This window comes from Hordeum vulgare, chromosome 6H (assembly GCF_904849725.1).
Source record: "Hordeum vulgare subsp. vulgare chromosome 6H, MorexV3_pseudomolecules_assembly, whole genome shotgun sequence".
NCBI lineage: Eukaryota > Viridiplantae > Streptophyta > Magnoliopsida > Poales > Poaceae > Hordeum > Hordeum vulgare.
The window spans coordinates 127148657-127165719 of NC_058523.1; positions in this window are offsets into that span (position 1 = coordinate 127148657).

A 17063-nucleotide genomic window follows, 5' to 3' on the forward strand; every position below is an offset into this window, starting at 1 on the left:
CCCAATGACGTGATCCAGTTATCAAGCAACAACACCTTGTTCATAATCAGAAGACACTGACTATCATCGATTAACTAGCTAGCCAACTAGAGGCATGCTAGGGACGGTGTTTTGTCTATGTATCCACACATGTAAATGAGTCTTCATTCAATACAATTATAGCATGGATAATAAACTATTATCTTGATACAGGAATTATAATAATAACTATACATTTATTATTGCCTCTAGGGCATAATTCCAACAATCTCCCACTTGCACTAGAGTCAATAATCTAGCCCTCACATCACCATGTGAATTACATTGTAATAAATCTAACACCCATACAGTTCTGGTGTCGATCATGTTTTGGCCGTGGAAGAGGTTTAGTCAGCGGGTCTGCTACATTCAGATCCGTGTGCACTTTGCATATATTTACGTCCTCCTCCTCGACGTAGTCGCGGATGAGGTTGAAGCGTCGTTTTATGTGTCTGGTCTTCTTGTGAAACCTTGGTTCCTTTGCTAAGGCAATGGCACCAGTGTTGTCACAGAACAAGGTTATTGGATCCAGTGCACTTGGGACCACTCCAAGATCCGTCATGAACTGCTTCATCCAGACACCCTCCTTAGCCGCCTCCGAGGCAGCCATGTACTCCGCTTCACATGTAGAATCTGCTACGACGCTTTGCTTGGAACTGCACCAGCTTACTGCACCCCCATTAAGAATAAATACGTATCCGGTTTGCGACTTAGAGTCGTCCGGATCTGTGTCAAAGCTTGCATCGACGTAACCTTTTACGACGAGCTCTTCGTCACCTCCATACACGAGAAACATCTCCTTAGTCCTTTTCAGGTACTTCAGGATATTCTTGACCGCTGTCCAGTGATCCACTCCTGGATTACTCTGGAACCTACCTGCCATACTTATGGCCAGGCTAACATCCGGTCTAGTGCATAGCATCGCATACATGATAGAACCTATGGCTAAAGCATAGGGGACGGAGCGCATATGCTCTCTATCTTCATCAGTTGCTGGGCACTGAGTCTTACTCAATCTCGTACCTTGTAAAACTGGCAAGAACCCTTTCTTGGACTGTTCCATTTTGAACCTCTTCAAAACTTTATCAAGGTATGTGCTTTGTGAAAGTCCTATCAGGCGTTTCGATCTATCCCTATAGATCTTAATGCCTAGAATGTAAGCAGCTTCTCCTCGGTCCTTCATAGAGAAACTTTTATTCAAGTAACCTTTTATGCTCTCCAAAAGCTCTACGTTGTTTCCAGTCAGTAATATGTCATCCACATATAATATTAGAAACGCCACAGAGCTCCCACTCACTTTCTTGTAAATACAAGATTCTCCAACCACTTGTATAAACCCAAATGCTTTGATCACCTCATCAAAGCGTTTGTTCCAACTCCGAGATGCTTGCACCAGTCCATAAATGGATCGCTCGAGCTTGCACACCTTGTCAGCATTTTTAGGATCGACAAAACCTTCGGGTTGCATCATATACAACTCTTCCTTAAGGAAACCGTTAAGGAACGCCGTTTTGACATCCATCTGCCAGATTTCATAATCGAAAAATGCAGCTATTGCTAACATGATTCTGACGAACTTAAGCATCGCTACGGGTGAGAAGGTCTCATCGTAGTCAACTCCTGGAACTTGTGAAAAAACCCTTTGCCACAAGTCGTGCTTTATAAACGGTCACATTACCGTCAGCATCCGTCTTCTTCTTAAAGATCCATTTGTTCTGAATAGCCTTGCGGCCCTCAGGTAGTATCTCCAAAGTCCACACTCTGTTTTCATACATGGATCCTATCTCGGATTTCATGGCTTCTAGCCATTTGTTGGAATCTGGGCCCACCATTGCTTCTTCATAATTTGCAGGTTCATTGTTGTCTAACAACATGATCGATAAGACGGGATTACCGTACCACTCTGGAGCAGCGCGTGATCTCGTCGACCTGCGTGGTTCAACAGAAACTTGAACTGGAGTTTCATGATCATCATCATTAACTTCCTCCTCAACCGGCGTCGCAATGACAGAGGATTCCCCTTGCCCTGCGCCACCATCCAGAGGGATGAGAGGTTCGACAACCTCGTCAAGTTCTATCTTCCTCCCACTCAATTCTCTCAAGAGAAACTCCTTCTCGAGATAAGTTCCGTTCTTAGCAACAAACACTTTGCCCTCGGATTTGAGATAGAAGGTGTACCCAACTGTCTCTTTTGGGTAACCTATGAAGACGCATTTTTCCGCTTTGGGTTCCAGCTTTTCAGGCTGAAGCTTTTTGACATAAGCATCACATCCCCAAACTTTAAGAAACGACAACTTTGGTCTTTTGCCATACCACAGTTCGTATGGTGTCGTCTCAACGGATTTTGATGGTGCCCTATTTAAAGTGAATGCAGCTGTTTCTAATGCATAACCCCAAAATGATAACGGCAAATCAGTAAGAGACATCATAGATCGCACCATCTCTAACAAAGTACGATTACAACGTTCGGACACACCATTACGCTGTGGTGTTCCAGGAGGTGTTAACTGCGAAACAATTCCACATTGTCTTAAGTGAGCACCAAACTCGAAACTCAAATATTCACCCCCACGATCAGACCGCAGGAACTTGATCTTCTTGTTACGATGATTTTCCACTTCACTCTGAAATTGCTTGAACTTTTCAAATGTTTCAGACTTGTGCTTCATCAAGTAGACATAACCATATCTACTTAAATCGTCAGTGAAGGTGAGAAAATAACGATATCCGCCGCGTGCCTCCACGCTCATTGGACCACACACATCGGTATGTATGATTTCCAACAAGTCACTTGCACGCTCCATTGTTCCGGAGAACGGAGTCTTAGTCATCTTGCCCATGAGGCATGGTTCGCATGTGTCAAGTGAATCAAAGTCAAGTGACTCCAAAAGTCCATCAGCATGGAGTTTCTTCATGTGCTTTACACCAATATGACCCAAGCGGCAGTGCCACAAAAATATGGCGCTATCATTGTTTACTCTAACTCTTTTGGTCTCAATGTTATGTATATGCGTATCGCTATCAAGATTCAATATGAACAATCCTCTCACATTCGGTGCATGACCATAAAAGATGTTACTCATAGAAATAGAACAACCATTATTCTCAGACTTAAAAGAGTAACCGTCTCGCAATAAACAAGATCCAGATATAATGTTCATGCTCAACGCATGCACTAAATAACAATGATTTAAGTTCATCACTAATCCCGATGGTAGTTGAAGTGACACTGTGCCGACGGCGATTGCATCAACCTTGGAACCGTTTCCTACGCGCATCGTCACTTCGTCTTTCGCCAGCCTTCGTCTATTCCGCAGTTCCTGCTTCGAGTTGCAAATGTGAGCAACAGAACCGGTATAGAATACCCAGGCACTACTACGAGAGCTGGTTAAGTACACATCAATAACATGTATATCAAATATACCTGATTTTTCTTTGCCCGCCTTCTTATCTGCCAGATACTTGGGGCAATTGTGCTTCCAGTGACCCATACCCTTGCAATAGAAGCACTCTGTTTCAGGCTTAGGCCCAGCCTTGGGTTTCTTCGGCGGATTGGCAACAGGCTTGCCGCTCTTCTTCGAATTTCCCTTCTTGCCTTTGTCGTTTCTCTTGAAACTAGTGGTCTTGCTCACCATCAACACTTGATGCTCTTTACGGAGTTCAGACTCTGCGACTTTCAGCATCGCAAACAACTCGCCGGGAGACTTGTTCATCCCTTGCATGTTGTAGTTCAACACAAAGCCTTTATAGCTTGGCGGCAGTGATTGAAGGATTCTGTAAGTGATAGCTTCTTGCGGGAGTTCAATCCCCAGTTCAGCTAGACGGTTTGAGTACCCAGACATTTTGAGCACATGTTCACTGACAGACGAGTTTTCCTCCATTTTGCAAGCATAGAATTTATCGGAGGTCTCATACCTCTCGATCCGGGCGTTCTTCTGAAAAATAAACTCCAACTCCTGGAACATCTCAAATGCTCCATGACGCTCAAAGCGACGTTGAAGTCCCGGTTCTAAGCCATACAAGACTGCACATTGAACTATTGAGTAGTCCTCCTTACGTGCTAACCAAGCGTTCTTAACATCCTGATCAGCCGTAGCGGGTGGTTCATCTCCTAGCGCAGCATTAAGGACATAATCCTTCTTCCCAGCTTGTAAGATTAGCTTAAGATTACGAGCCCAGTCTACAAAGTTGCTTCCATCATCTTTCAACTTAGCTTTCTCTAGGAACGTATTAAAATTCAGGATGACTGTCGCGTGAGCCATGATCTACAACACAAATATATTCAAAGTGGACTTAGACTATGTTCAAGATAATTAGATTTCAACTTAATCAAATTATATGCTAAACTCCCACTCAAAAAGTACATCTCTCTAGTCATTTGAGTGGTTCATGATCCACTTACACTATCCCAAGTCCGATCATCACGTGAGTCGAGAGTAGTTTCAGTGGTAACCATCCCTATGCTAATCATATCAGCTATATGATTCATGATCGACCTTTCGGTCTCATGTCTTCCGAGGCCATGTCTGCACATGCTAGGCTCGTCAAGCTTAACCCGAGTGTTCCGCGTGCGCAACTGTTTTGCACCCGTTGTATGTGAACGTTGAGTCTATCACACCCGATCATCACGTGGTGTCTCGAAACGACGAACTGTAGCAACGGTGCACAGTCGGGGAGAACACAATTTCGTCTTGATATTTTAGTGAGAGATCACCTTATAATGCTACCGTCGTTCTAAGCAAAATAAGGTGCATAAAGGGATTAACATCACATGCAATTCATAAGTGACATGACATGGCCATCATCACGTGCTTCTTGATCTCCATCACCAAAGCACCGGCACGATCTTCTTGTCACCGGCGCCACACCATGATCATCCATCAACGTGTTGCCATCGGGGTTGTCGTGCTACTTATGCTATTACTACTAAAGCTACATCCTAGCAAAATAGTAAACGCATCTGCAAGCACATATGTTAGTATAAAGACAACCCTATGGCTCCTGCCGGTTGCCGTACCATCGACGTGCAAGTCGATATTTCTATTACAACATGATCATCTCATACATCCAATATATCACATCACATCATTGGCCATATCACATCACAATCATACCCTGCAAAAACAAGTTAGACGTCCTCTAATTTTGTTGTTGCATGTTTTACGTGGTGACCAAGGGTATCTAGTAGGATCGCATCTTACTTACGCAAACACCACAACGGAGATCTATGAATTGCTATTTAACCTCATCCAAGGACCTCCTCGGTCAAATCCAATTCAACTAAAGTTTGAGAAACCGACACTTGCCAGTCATCATTGAGCAAAGGGGGTTACTCGTAACGATGAAACCAGTCTCTCGTAAGCGTACGAGTAATGTCGGTCCAAGCCGCTTCAATCCAACAATACCGCGGAATCAAGAAAAGCCTAAGGAGGGCAGCAAAACGCACATCACCGCCCACAAAACCTTTTGTGTTCTACTCGAGAAGACATCTACGCATGAACCTAGCTCTGATACCACTGTTGGGGAACGTCGCATGGGAAACAAAAATTTTCCTACGCGCACGAAGACCTATCATGGTGATGTCCATCTACGAGAGGGGATGAGTGATCTACGTACCCTTGTAGATCGTACAGCAGAAGCGTTAGAGAACGCGGTTGATGTAGTGGAACGTCCTCACGTCCCTCGATCCGCCCCGCGAACAATCCCGCGATCAGTCCCACGATCTAGTACCGAACGGACGGCACCTCCGCGTTCAGCACACGTACAGCTCGACGATGATCTCGGCCTTCTTGATCCAGCAAGAGAGACGGAGAGGTAGAAGAGTTCTCCGGCAGCGTGACGGCGCTCCGGAGGTTGGTGATGATCTTGTCTCAGCAGGGCTCCGCCCGAGCTCCGCAGAAACGCGATCTAGAGGAAAAACTATGGAGATATGTGGTCGGGCAACCGTGAGAAAGTCGTCTCAAATCTGCCCTAAAAGCTCCATATATATAGGAGTAGGGAGGGGGACCTTGCCTTGGGGTCCAAGGGACCCTCAAGGGGTCGGCCGAGCCAAGGGGGGGAGGACTCCCCCCCCAAACCGAGTTGGACTTGGTTTGGTGGGAGGAGTCCCCCTCCCTTCCCACTTCCTCCCTCTTTTTTTTTCTTTTCCTTTGATTTCCTTCTCTTGGCGCATAGGCCCCTTTGGGGCTGTCCCACCAGCCCACTAAGGGCTGGTGTGTCTCCCCAAAGCCTATGGGCTTCCCCGGGGTGGGTTGCCCCCCCGGTGAACTCCCGGAACCCATTCGTCATTCCCGGTACATTCCCGGTAACTCCGAAAACCTTCCGGTAATCAAATGAGGTCATCCTATATATCAATCTTCGTTTCCGGACCATTCCGGAAACCCTCGTGACGTCCGTGATCTCATCCGGGACTCCGAACAACATTCGGTAACCAACCATATAACTCAAATACGCATAAAACAACGTCGAACCTTAAGTGTGCAGACCCTGCGGGTTCGAGAACTATGTAGACATGACCCGAGAGACTCCTCGGTCAATATCCAATAGCGGGACCTGGATGCCCATATTGGATCCTACATATTCTACAAATATCTTATCGTTTGAACCTCAGTGCCAAGGATTCGTATAATCCCGTATGTCATTCCCTTTGTCCTTCGGTATGTTACTTGCCCGAGACTCGATCGTCAGTATCCGCATACCTATTTCAATCTCGTTTACCGGCAAGTCTCTTTACTCGTTCCGTAATACAAGATCCCGCAACTTACACTAAGTTACATTGCTTGCAAGGCTTGTGTGTGATGTTGTATTACCGAGTGGGCCCCGAGATACCTCTCCGTCACACGGAGTGACAAATCCCAGTCTTGATCCATACTAACTCAACTAACACCTTCGGAGATACCTGTAGAGCATCTTTATAGTCACCCAGTTACGTTGCGACGTTTGATACACACAAAGAATTCCTCCGGTGTCAGTGAGTTATATGATCTCATGGTCATAGGAATAAATACTTGACACGCAGAAAACAGTAGCAACAAAATGACACAATCAACATGCTACGTCTATTAGTTTGGGTCTAGTCCATCACGTGATTCTCCCAATGACGTGATCCAGTTATCAAGCAACAACACCTTGTTCATAATCAGAAGACACTGACTATCATCGATCAACTGGCTAGCCAACTAGAGGCATGCTAGGGACGGTGTTTTGTCTATGTATCCACACATGTAAATGAGTCTTCATTCAATACAATTATAGCATGGATAATAAACTATTATCTTGATACAGGAATTATAATAATAACTATACATTTATTATTGCCTCTAGGGCATAATTCCAACATAGGTAAGTGAGGTTGCTATTTAAGTATAGTAGTAACTTGCAATAGTTTTGAGGTATTGATTTGAGTAATGTTTGGACTATTGGTGCCAAGAGCTTGAGCCTATTAGTGATAGGTTTCGTATTTTCGGAAATCCGTGTGTGTTTCAAAAACTAAAATTAGTTGAGAACTCTAGCTACTAAATTGATCGCTAACCTATGGAGGGGTTGGAATATATAGAGTACCCTCACGTTACCATGAGTCGAGGATGCGCAAGGATAACCAAACCACCAAACACTCCTCCTCGGGGTACTTGTCTCTTTGCGAATTTCCTAACTAGATAGAGAGTTACCGATAATAAGTGTATGAGTTCTTCGGACTAATGTGAGTATTCGATTGCTGGCACTTCCACCAACCATATTTTGCTAGCCTCTTCGGTATCGTGCATTGCCCTTTCTAACACTGAGAGTTGGTGCAAACTCCGCTGGTGCATCCAAACCCATGACATGATATGCTCTGTCATACATAAGCCTCATTATATCTTTCCTCAAAACAACCACCATACCTACCTATTAAGTAATTTCCATAGTCTTTCCGAGATACATTGCCATGCAACATCCACCATCTCATGACTTGATCTTAATGTCTTATATGCTTTTGCCTGATCGTAGAGCCGCATGATAGTTGGGCCTTACCCCCAATTATTGCTACATGACGCGCTAGTATCATTGCATATCCTGCTACACTGGCACAGGCATACATTTGCATAAATCATGAGAGTTTTCACTTGTCTTTATGTTGAGTACTTCTTACAAAGTGTGATGATCTTCTTTTTATTCATGTAAAACATAGAGTGTTTCACTTAAGTGAGGAAAAGATCCCGAAGAGGACAAACAAAAGATCCCAAAGAGGACAAATGAGAGATAAAAAGAAAGAGCCAAAGAGGCCACAAAAAAATAAAAAAAGAGAAAAAAGGAAAATAAATAAAAAGAGAGAAGGGGGCAACACTACTATTCCTTTTGAAGATCCACACTCGTACTCCATTACTATATTGGTACTACATATAGATTATGATTCATGCATAACTATGTGGGGACCCTTACACTATAGAACTTGGTTTGGATATTCCAATGGTGAGCCTCCTCAAATGAGCTCTAGGTCTTCATGAGCAAACAAGTTGGATGCACCCCCACTAATTCCATTGGAGAGCTTACCTTAGCTCATATGTGCATCTGTTACATGGCAATCCCTACTCCTCACATCATATCTATCATTTGGCTTTCTCTCGTCTATGGTTGTCCGCATTGATGTGAGCCTATCACACCTTTTTGTCTTCCTTCCCCATCATTATTCTATTTTCCATCCTAAGTGCCAACATATCTTTATTACTCTCATCCATTGCATGAGTGCTCAAAGTCGAAAGGGAGAGGATCATTTTGACTTGTGCCTGACTAGTGGTCTTGGGATGAGTCAAAATAAGATTCTGAAGGAGATTAAGTGTGAAGTTTAGTAGATTGAGTTCTCAATTAAAAAATATATTTTATGATCTCAACCCATCTCCCACTTCTTGCACGCAAACACCATTCGGAGACATTCGAGTCACGGACAACGAGAGCTCTTGCCCCTTTATGTTCTTACTTTGCTAAACTCAATACTAGATATAGACTATTGCTTGTTATTGTCTTGACTTGAATTGCATATATTACTTGCTTTACTTTGAAGTTCTTATATGTGTGTTAGCATGTCACCACAGAAACTATTGTGTTATCATTTATCTACTCAAGGACAAGCAAAAATTAAGCTTGGGATGTTGATACGTCCCAAACGTATCTATAATTTCTGCTTGTTCCATGATCTTTTGGGTGACATTGTTATATGTTTTGCTACACTTTTATATCATTTTACACATATTTAGACTAACCTACTAACTCAGTGCACCCAGTGCTAGTTTATGTCTGCCGATGACTATTTTGCACGGCCTTTCACCCAATTTTCCGAAGCCCGAAAAATTCCAGGAAAAATATATAAAAATCAGCGAAACAGAAGCTTTCGGATCACCGAAGATGGGCCAGAGGGGGGCCACATGCTGTCCAGGCGGCCTGCTGGCACGGCTAGGAAGTAGGCCGCACTAGGAGGCCGCCTGGGTGGGCCCCACCTCCTCCGATGCCCTCCTTTAGCCTATATTTAGAGTCCCGAGAGGAAACACGTCCGCAACTTCCAGAATCGCGAATTTCTCCATCGTTCCGCCGCCGCAGCGCTTCCAAGATCGGGAGCGTCAGGAGACCTCTTCCCGGCACCGTGCCGGAGGGAGGATTGACCTCCGGGAGCTTCTCCACCGCCATGGACGCTTCTTGGAAGTTCTGTGAGTAGTCCTCCTTGGACCATGAGTCCATGCCCAGTAGCTATGTGATGTCTTCTCACCAATCTTGTGCTTCAATGGTTAGTCCTTGTCAGCTGCCCTACATGATCAAGGCATCTATGTAATTCTCTTGCTATTGCTATGCTTGGTTTGTTGGGATCCGATGGATTATGAGATTATGTTCAGATTGTTATGGGTTATATATTTGATTATCCTTTTATATTATGTTCCTTAGTGATTCATGCATGTTCTCCATTGCTATTTATTGCTTTGGCCGAGTAGTAGATTGTAACTCCAAGAGGGAGCGTTATTCATGATTGTAGGTTCATGCCCCTCGATGTCTAGATTGAGTGACAGAAACATGAGACTTGGGGATGTGTTGTTTCCACCAGGGAGAAAACAATGGTGCATGTGACCACGGTTGCAAGGATTCTTTACCTTATGCATACTTCGTTAATGCAGTTGTCTATTGCTTTGAGTTTAGACTTTCGGTGGGGCTCACAACTTAATACCGGCAAGATGTTCTGGATAGATATCTCAAGGTGGATCATTAGTAAGTAGATGCTGATGAATAAACGGTCTACTTGTCTTGGCGTACTGCCCATTACTATTGAACCTCTAACTATCAACTAGCATAATTAGCATTGTAGTGCGTTCACAATTCTGTCAATGGTCCAACTGTGATTGGCTTACCCAAGCATAGTTATTTACCGTCTTTTGGGAGAGAGACATCACTAGTGAACATCATGTGACTCCGGTCCATATCGCCATCATTGTTTACACCTCCATCATTTACCGTTTTCACTTACTTTTCCGTTGCAATTACTATTACTTTTCCCGCTTGTGTTTTGATCCTTTGCAAACTACAAGGCCGGAGATATTGACAACCTCTATGTACTCGTTGGGAGCAAAGTTATTTGTTGTGTGTGCAGGTCCACGTCTTCTGCTAGCGTCAGGGTGGGAGACACCGACTTGTTGATCCTAGGAGTCGTACTGGTTCGGTAAACCTTACAATTTCTGTGTGAGGGAAAACTTGATGCTGACTACATCTCAACCTTCCACTTGGGGTAACCAATGAGGTGCGAGAAGTATATACATTATCTCTTCATCTATGTGGTGCTCCCGAAAATCCTCAGAGCAATCTTTCCAAGAAGTGATCTGTCCAGCTGGATGCATAGCCTCATAGTTTTCCCACCATAAGATAGCAGGACCTTCTAGATGGTATGCAGCAAAGGTGACCTTGTCAGCTTCGTCTATGCTAGTAGAAAGTAGCTTACGTGTGATACTACAGAGCCAGTCATCTGCATCAAGTGGTTCAGTGGAGTGATGGTAGGTTGGTGGGTATAGCTTGATGAAGTCACGGATGGTCACTGTCCCATTACGTTGATGTGCGGTGTTCTCCTCAATACGTGCCAAGAGGCGGTTGGACTCACACTTGTTTCTCTCAATGTCTAGCATAAACTGTGCCAATGTGGGTGCATCAGGCAGAACTTCAACATCTGTGGTTCCATGTCTCTCGCCCTTCTTGCGGCCAATGGCAGCTTGGGTACTGCGTGGCATCCCGACGATTAGAGACTAGGATTAATCAGGGTGACATTTCGCATAGATAGAAAGGAATGCAAAAGCATTAGATTTTCAGAGAAATCCTAGGGAAAATTGGACAACATAACAGATGTGAATGCTCAAAAATGAGACATCCTGCAAAAGATTTAGGTGGCACGACACCTGTCATCACAATCTCAAGATTCTGCTCATACTAACAAGCTACACAAAAGACACTCGATGATTGGAATGCGAATCAGATGAACCAATTCTATAATTCTACGTAATAGAACTCATGATCCTCTTTGATAGGTAAGAAGCCTAGTTCTTAATCCCCATAGAAAAGAATAGGTGACTCAGAATCAGAATAACATGGGAAAGGAGTAAAAAGAGCCTTATGTTCCCTTCTAGAATTAATTCCCTCATATAACTAAAGAGTTGCTAGGCTCAACATCGACCAGTTTGGCTTGGTAATCCTACAGTCGATCAAGCTTTGATACCAACGCTGTCGAGACCCCGATCCTAAGTCATAAGAACCCAACCTGTGACACATCACATCAACTTTCGGCCTCACGCACGGCAAACTCCACGGCTGCCACCTTACCTTGGCTGGGACCGTTTGCGTCTTTTGGCTCACATATATGAATGTGCCGCTAGCATTAGAATGACAAAGAACCCGGGTCGATATGACTAGTTGTAAACCCAAGTGTCGGTCAACAACGTGTGTAGACGACTCATAGCAAGCTACATGGACTCCATTACACTGTGTGACATTTCCCCTATGGGACAGACACAACAACAAACAAGGATACATGCCGGTCAATCAATGTGTCCGGAGCAGTATCAAGCTACCAAGGCGTAGTGGAAGCACAAAGAGGCATTTCCCCGTAAAGAGTACTACTAAAGGCACACAACTAGTTGTCGAATCCCACACATACGATCTATTTCAAAGCATTCACACAATATGCACGGTATGTGTAGATACAACATGGCATCACAACATAACTCTACGACTCAAGTATTTATTAAAGACTCATAAGAGTCAACATAGTGTGATATTACAAACACGGGTCACAAGATCCAACACTCAATTCATACAAGCAACAAGCGGAAGCATAACATGTCTGGGTACACACATCTAGAAAGTAAAAGGCTTAGAATGCCTGACTATCTACAAGACCCTCTGTCATGGTTTGTCACGACAGATGTCCTCGTGAAAGGACTTAGTGTTGGAGCCATCGCACCTTGGTGGCGACTCAAAGGGGTTATGCGAGAACGAGACAGAGATTTACCCAGGTTCGGCCCCTCGTGAGGAGGTAAAGGCCTACGTCATACTTGGTGTTTGTATTGATGGTGTTTCGATTACAAGGGGGTGTAACTCGCCTGACCTAGCACTTGATGATTTCTAGCCTCCCCTCTCCTTCCCTGAGACCCGCCTTTATATACAGGTCGAGCCCTTAGAGTTTACAAGAGTCCTTTCCTTTACACAAATCGTGATCCTTCCTATCTCTAAGTCGCCATCTTTCCAAGACTTGGAGCTCTTCCCAATAATGGACTTTTCCCGGAGGTCCCGAATCGTCATCCGACTCCTGGCCCCGCTGGGCCAAGGCCGGAACCACTTAGAGATGAGTCGCCAGCTTGGGTGACCCGGCCCAACTAGGGCGGGTTACCCAACAGATAATACCCCCAACATTAGGCCCCATATTGACTTGAATTTTTTCACGCCAATGTCCTCACTTAGTTAGGGGCGATTCATCTCACTCTTCTTATGCACCATGCACTTAAACCGCCATCCGTTGCGGAAAAACCCAAGTCGCCAAACCACTTCTTGTTGGCGCCTTCTTATCCCTTTAATCTCGGAAGAGATGACGAGGTAATCTCCAACGGATCCTTCGGCATCGATATCCCGAAAATTTTGGGCGCCATCATGGCGAATCTTTATCTTTTGGCAGTTCCCGCTCATGGCGCCTCGATCTCAACGCCTGACCCAATAAATAGGCGGGAGGAGTCATTCTGGAGACTTGGTGTCCTGGTTACCAACAAAAACCAAGAAAAGGCAAAATGAGGTATCTTTTAACAGCACCTCTTCATTTCCTTTTGGATTACGTTTATAACTCGCTCACATCTTGAAGTGTTTATTTTGCAGAGTTCTCCTCCTTCATCAGGCGACTCAGTAATGTCAGCACTTCCACCAATGATCCGCGTCCCAGGGTAAGTCTTTTATAACACTTACCTTATTCTGATGATGGTAATGTCTGTTTCTTTAAGCGCACTCCCTTTTCCTTTTAGGGCTCAGGCGAAGAGAAGGAAAACTGGCAGGTCAGCTCCCATTACCGCTTCGGAGCCTATTGAAAAATCAGCACCGATCCAAGATAACCCGGCCCAAGATAAACTTGAAAATCAAATGGATCTTCCAAGCTCGCCCAAGGAAACCATGGAAACGCCTAATCCGCCAAGTCCATTAAAAACAGCACAAGACCCAGACGATGTGGTCATCACCGGCACTCGCTTTTCTAAGCCGGCCTTAGAAGTTTTGTCAAAGCATGTATCATCATCAGCTCAACCTGCTATTGAGTATGAACTCTCTAAGGGTAAGCTTTCCCAATATGAAAATCTTGAATTCAGAGAACTTTGCTCGGGCTTCGCGAGTCGCCTGGAGGCGAGTTATGAAATGGAAAAAAGTCTGCTTCTTATGCTGAAGAACAAACATGAGGTACGTCTTGTTGCATACCGTATTATCCTTATTAACCCCCAAGGGTCGGGTCATCTACAAAAAGATGAGCCGGGTCTTAATAGTAAAATGAGTCTGTCGACCTGTAACCCCCAAGGGCCGGGTCATCTGTAAAAAGATGAGCCGGGTCTTCATATTTGAAGAAAACTTTCGACCTGTAACCCCCAAGGGCCGGGTCATCTGTAAAAAGATGAGCCGGGTCTTGATGATTGAAGAAAACTTCCGACCTATAACGCCCAAGGACCGGGTCATCTGTAAAAAGATGAGTCGGGTCTTGATATTGTATAATTTATTTAAAAATTATACATTAGCCCCCAAGTGTCAGGGATATTGCTTGCAATAATTCTGCGACTAGCCCCTTGACCATATATTTTGACACGAATCACTTACCCAAGCTGAATCAACATTTGGCGATTTGAAGAAGAATTTAATCGATCAGCAGGATGCCCGGGCAAAATCAGAAGAGAAGTGTCAACTGATCTTATCTGAGATGGAGAAGCTAAAAGCCGACATAAAAAAGGCTCAAGCTGATCAAGATGCCCTCATAAAGCGAGCAGAAAAAGCCGAAGTTATGTTGGATACTGTGCAACAAGAGCTGGCCGGCTTAAAGCGACATATCTCCAACATGGCACAAGCCGTCTTTGGTAAAAAAAACCAAACCCTGACCTTGTATTTTGTAAATAAATAACTTAGTATGTAGAAATTGCTGACCATCATTACTCCTTATGCAGGTCCGAGAGCCGCCAATCTTCAGAATGATTGTGTCCTGATGCTGAAGGCGATTTACACGTTGACGGAGCAGCTGTATACCGGAAGTGTGCTGACCATGAAAGCAGTGATGGGTGCCAAGGAACCCATAACATCCATAAAGAAGATGCTTGGCTTCTTATCTACTCTTCCTCCTCAAATTGGTGAGCTAACTCGGTCTGCTACCCGAAAAGGAGCACTGACTACTCTGAGTCGGTGTCTGGCGTATGCTCCAGAAATAAACCCTGAAGAGGTAGCGGCAGGCTTTCCCCAGCTCAAGGATGATGGGTCAGAATTCACTGAAGAAGATTACCAGCGTGTTGTCAAAGAATCCCGTTTGGCAGCGACTCAGTTTGCAGCAAGCTTAGATTTATCAAAATACCAAGCCGCCTATGATAACAACAACAAGAAAGTCAACCCATCAACCTTTGTGACAACCAGCTTAACTCCGCGTCAACCCAAGAATCCTTTTGACTTGGAGGTGGATCTCTCATCAGTGCTGAACGATGAAGATGAGTTCGCCGCATTATTCAAGTGTAACTGGGTACTGGGCGACTTGCAAATTGAAGTCGGCCAGAGCTCGCAGCTGGCTAACCCGAGGACATCAGTAGAATAATCCTTTATGGATTTGGCCATAAGAGCCATGTAATAAGTCCTTTATAGAGATCAAAACTGCTTCTGTGATGTCTTGAAAGCCCTTATGTCGCCTTTAAGGCGCCTTAGAATGCTTGACCCGCCCTCAAGGCGTCTTTTTATGATGCTTGACCCGCCGTGGCTATAATGATTTTGATCATCAACCTGTTAGGCTTAAAGACACATATCAAATCATCTCAGTGAGTAATGGATGATAATAAATAATAACCGAACCAAGATATTTGAGGCGAGTCAGAAAAAATTCTGAAAGACCTTGTGGCAGTGCCAGGAAGGTAAAAATTAGCAATTTCGTCGGCTCATGAGGTCGCGACAGGATAGGATGAGTTATATAAACTCAAGTGCTACCCGAGGGAGACTTTTTGTATAAAAAGCTCAAGTATTTAGACCGGCTGATCAGGCACGAGTCAAGCTTCAGTGAAGCGGGTTGAGTGAACCAATGGTTTCTCTATTTTCCTTGTGAGGCGCTAGCCGATACCAGACATGTTTTAACCAAGGCGAGTTCAGGGTCCATAAGCACAGTAACTCGCCAAGAGTTCATGGGTCCATATGGCGATTCGGCCAACACACAATCCAGTATAACCATTTGTAATGCGGTAATTTTTCGCAGGCCAAATGGGTAGTAAGGTTGATCTTTGTGAGAAGAAGCCCCCTAGTGACCTATGATTAAGGGAAAGACCGTCATAGGATTGTAGAAGCGTATACGCTATTACCACAAAACGACTTGAGAACAAACTGCCCTCAAGTAAGCCGGCCTAATCCATAGAATCACATAAGGCGCCTATGTTTGAATCGTGCGCTTGTAGCGACTTCGATCCTCTTTGGCTTATCAATACCCAGTTTTGTAATAAGCGCATCGTGGCGACTTAAACTCTTTGGTATAGATAGCGTCCATGCTTGGGTGACTTGTTGAAAAACTAAAGATCCATACTTTCAATAAGATGAATTAGCAGGAAAAACCCCAAGCTGGGAGGCGTCAACTTTATTGCTTCATAAGAAATGAAAAACTTACAAAAGGCAGAGCTAATAGCTCAAGTGTAATAAGGCCGCAAGTGGCCTATGTTCCAGGGGCGAGTTGACTCAGCCTCCGTGGTTGGCCGATCAGGCCGTAGATCCACGAGATAGTAGGACCCGTTGCGAAGGCTTTTGCTGACGACGAACGGTCCTTCCCATGGTGGTGATAACTTATGCATGCCAGTACGATCTTGTATCAATCGAAGCACTAAGTCGCCCTCCTGAAAAGTTCGGCTCTTGACCCGGTGGCTATGATAACATCGTAAGTCCTGCTCATAAATGGCCAATCGGGCTGTAGCCAAATCGCATGCTTCCTCCAAAGCGTCCAAAGAATCTTGACGCGCGAACTCGTTGTCCTGTTCCACATAGGCGGCAACTCTGGGTGAGTCATGCCTAATGTCAGTGGGAAGAACGGCTTCTGCTCCATATACCAGAAAGAAGGGAGTAAAACCCGTAGAACGGTTCGGGGTGGTCCGGATGCTCCATAGTACTGAAGGCAACTCCTCAACCCAACATCACGGGGTACGTTCCAGGGGAACCATGAGTCGGGGTTTGATTCCTCGCAACACTTCCTGATTCGCCCGCTCGGCCTGTCCATTAGATTGCGGATGAGCTACTGCAGAAACATCAAGCCGGATGTGCTCAAGATGGCAAAACTCCTGCATCGCTCCTTGCGACAGATTAGT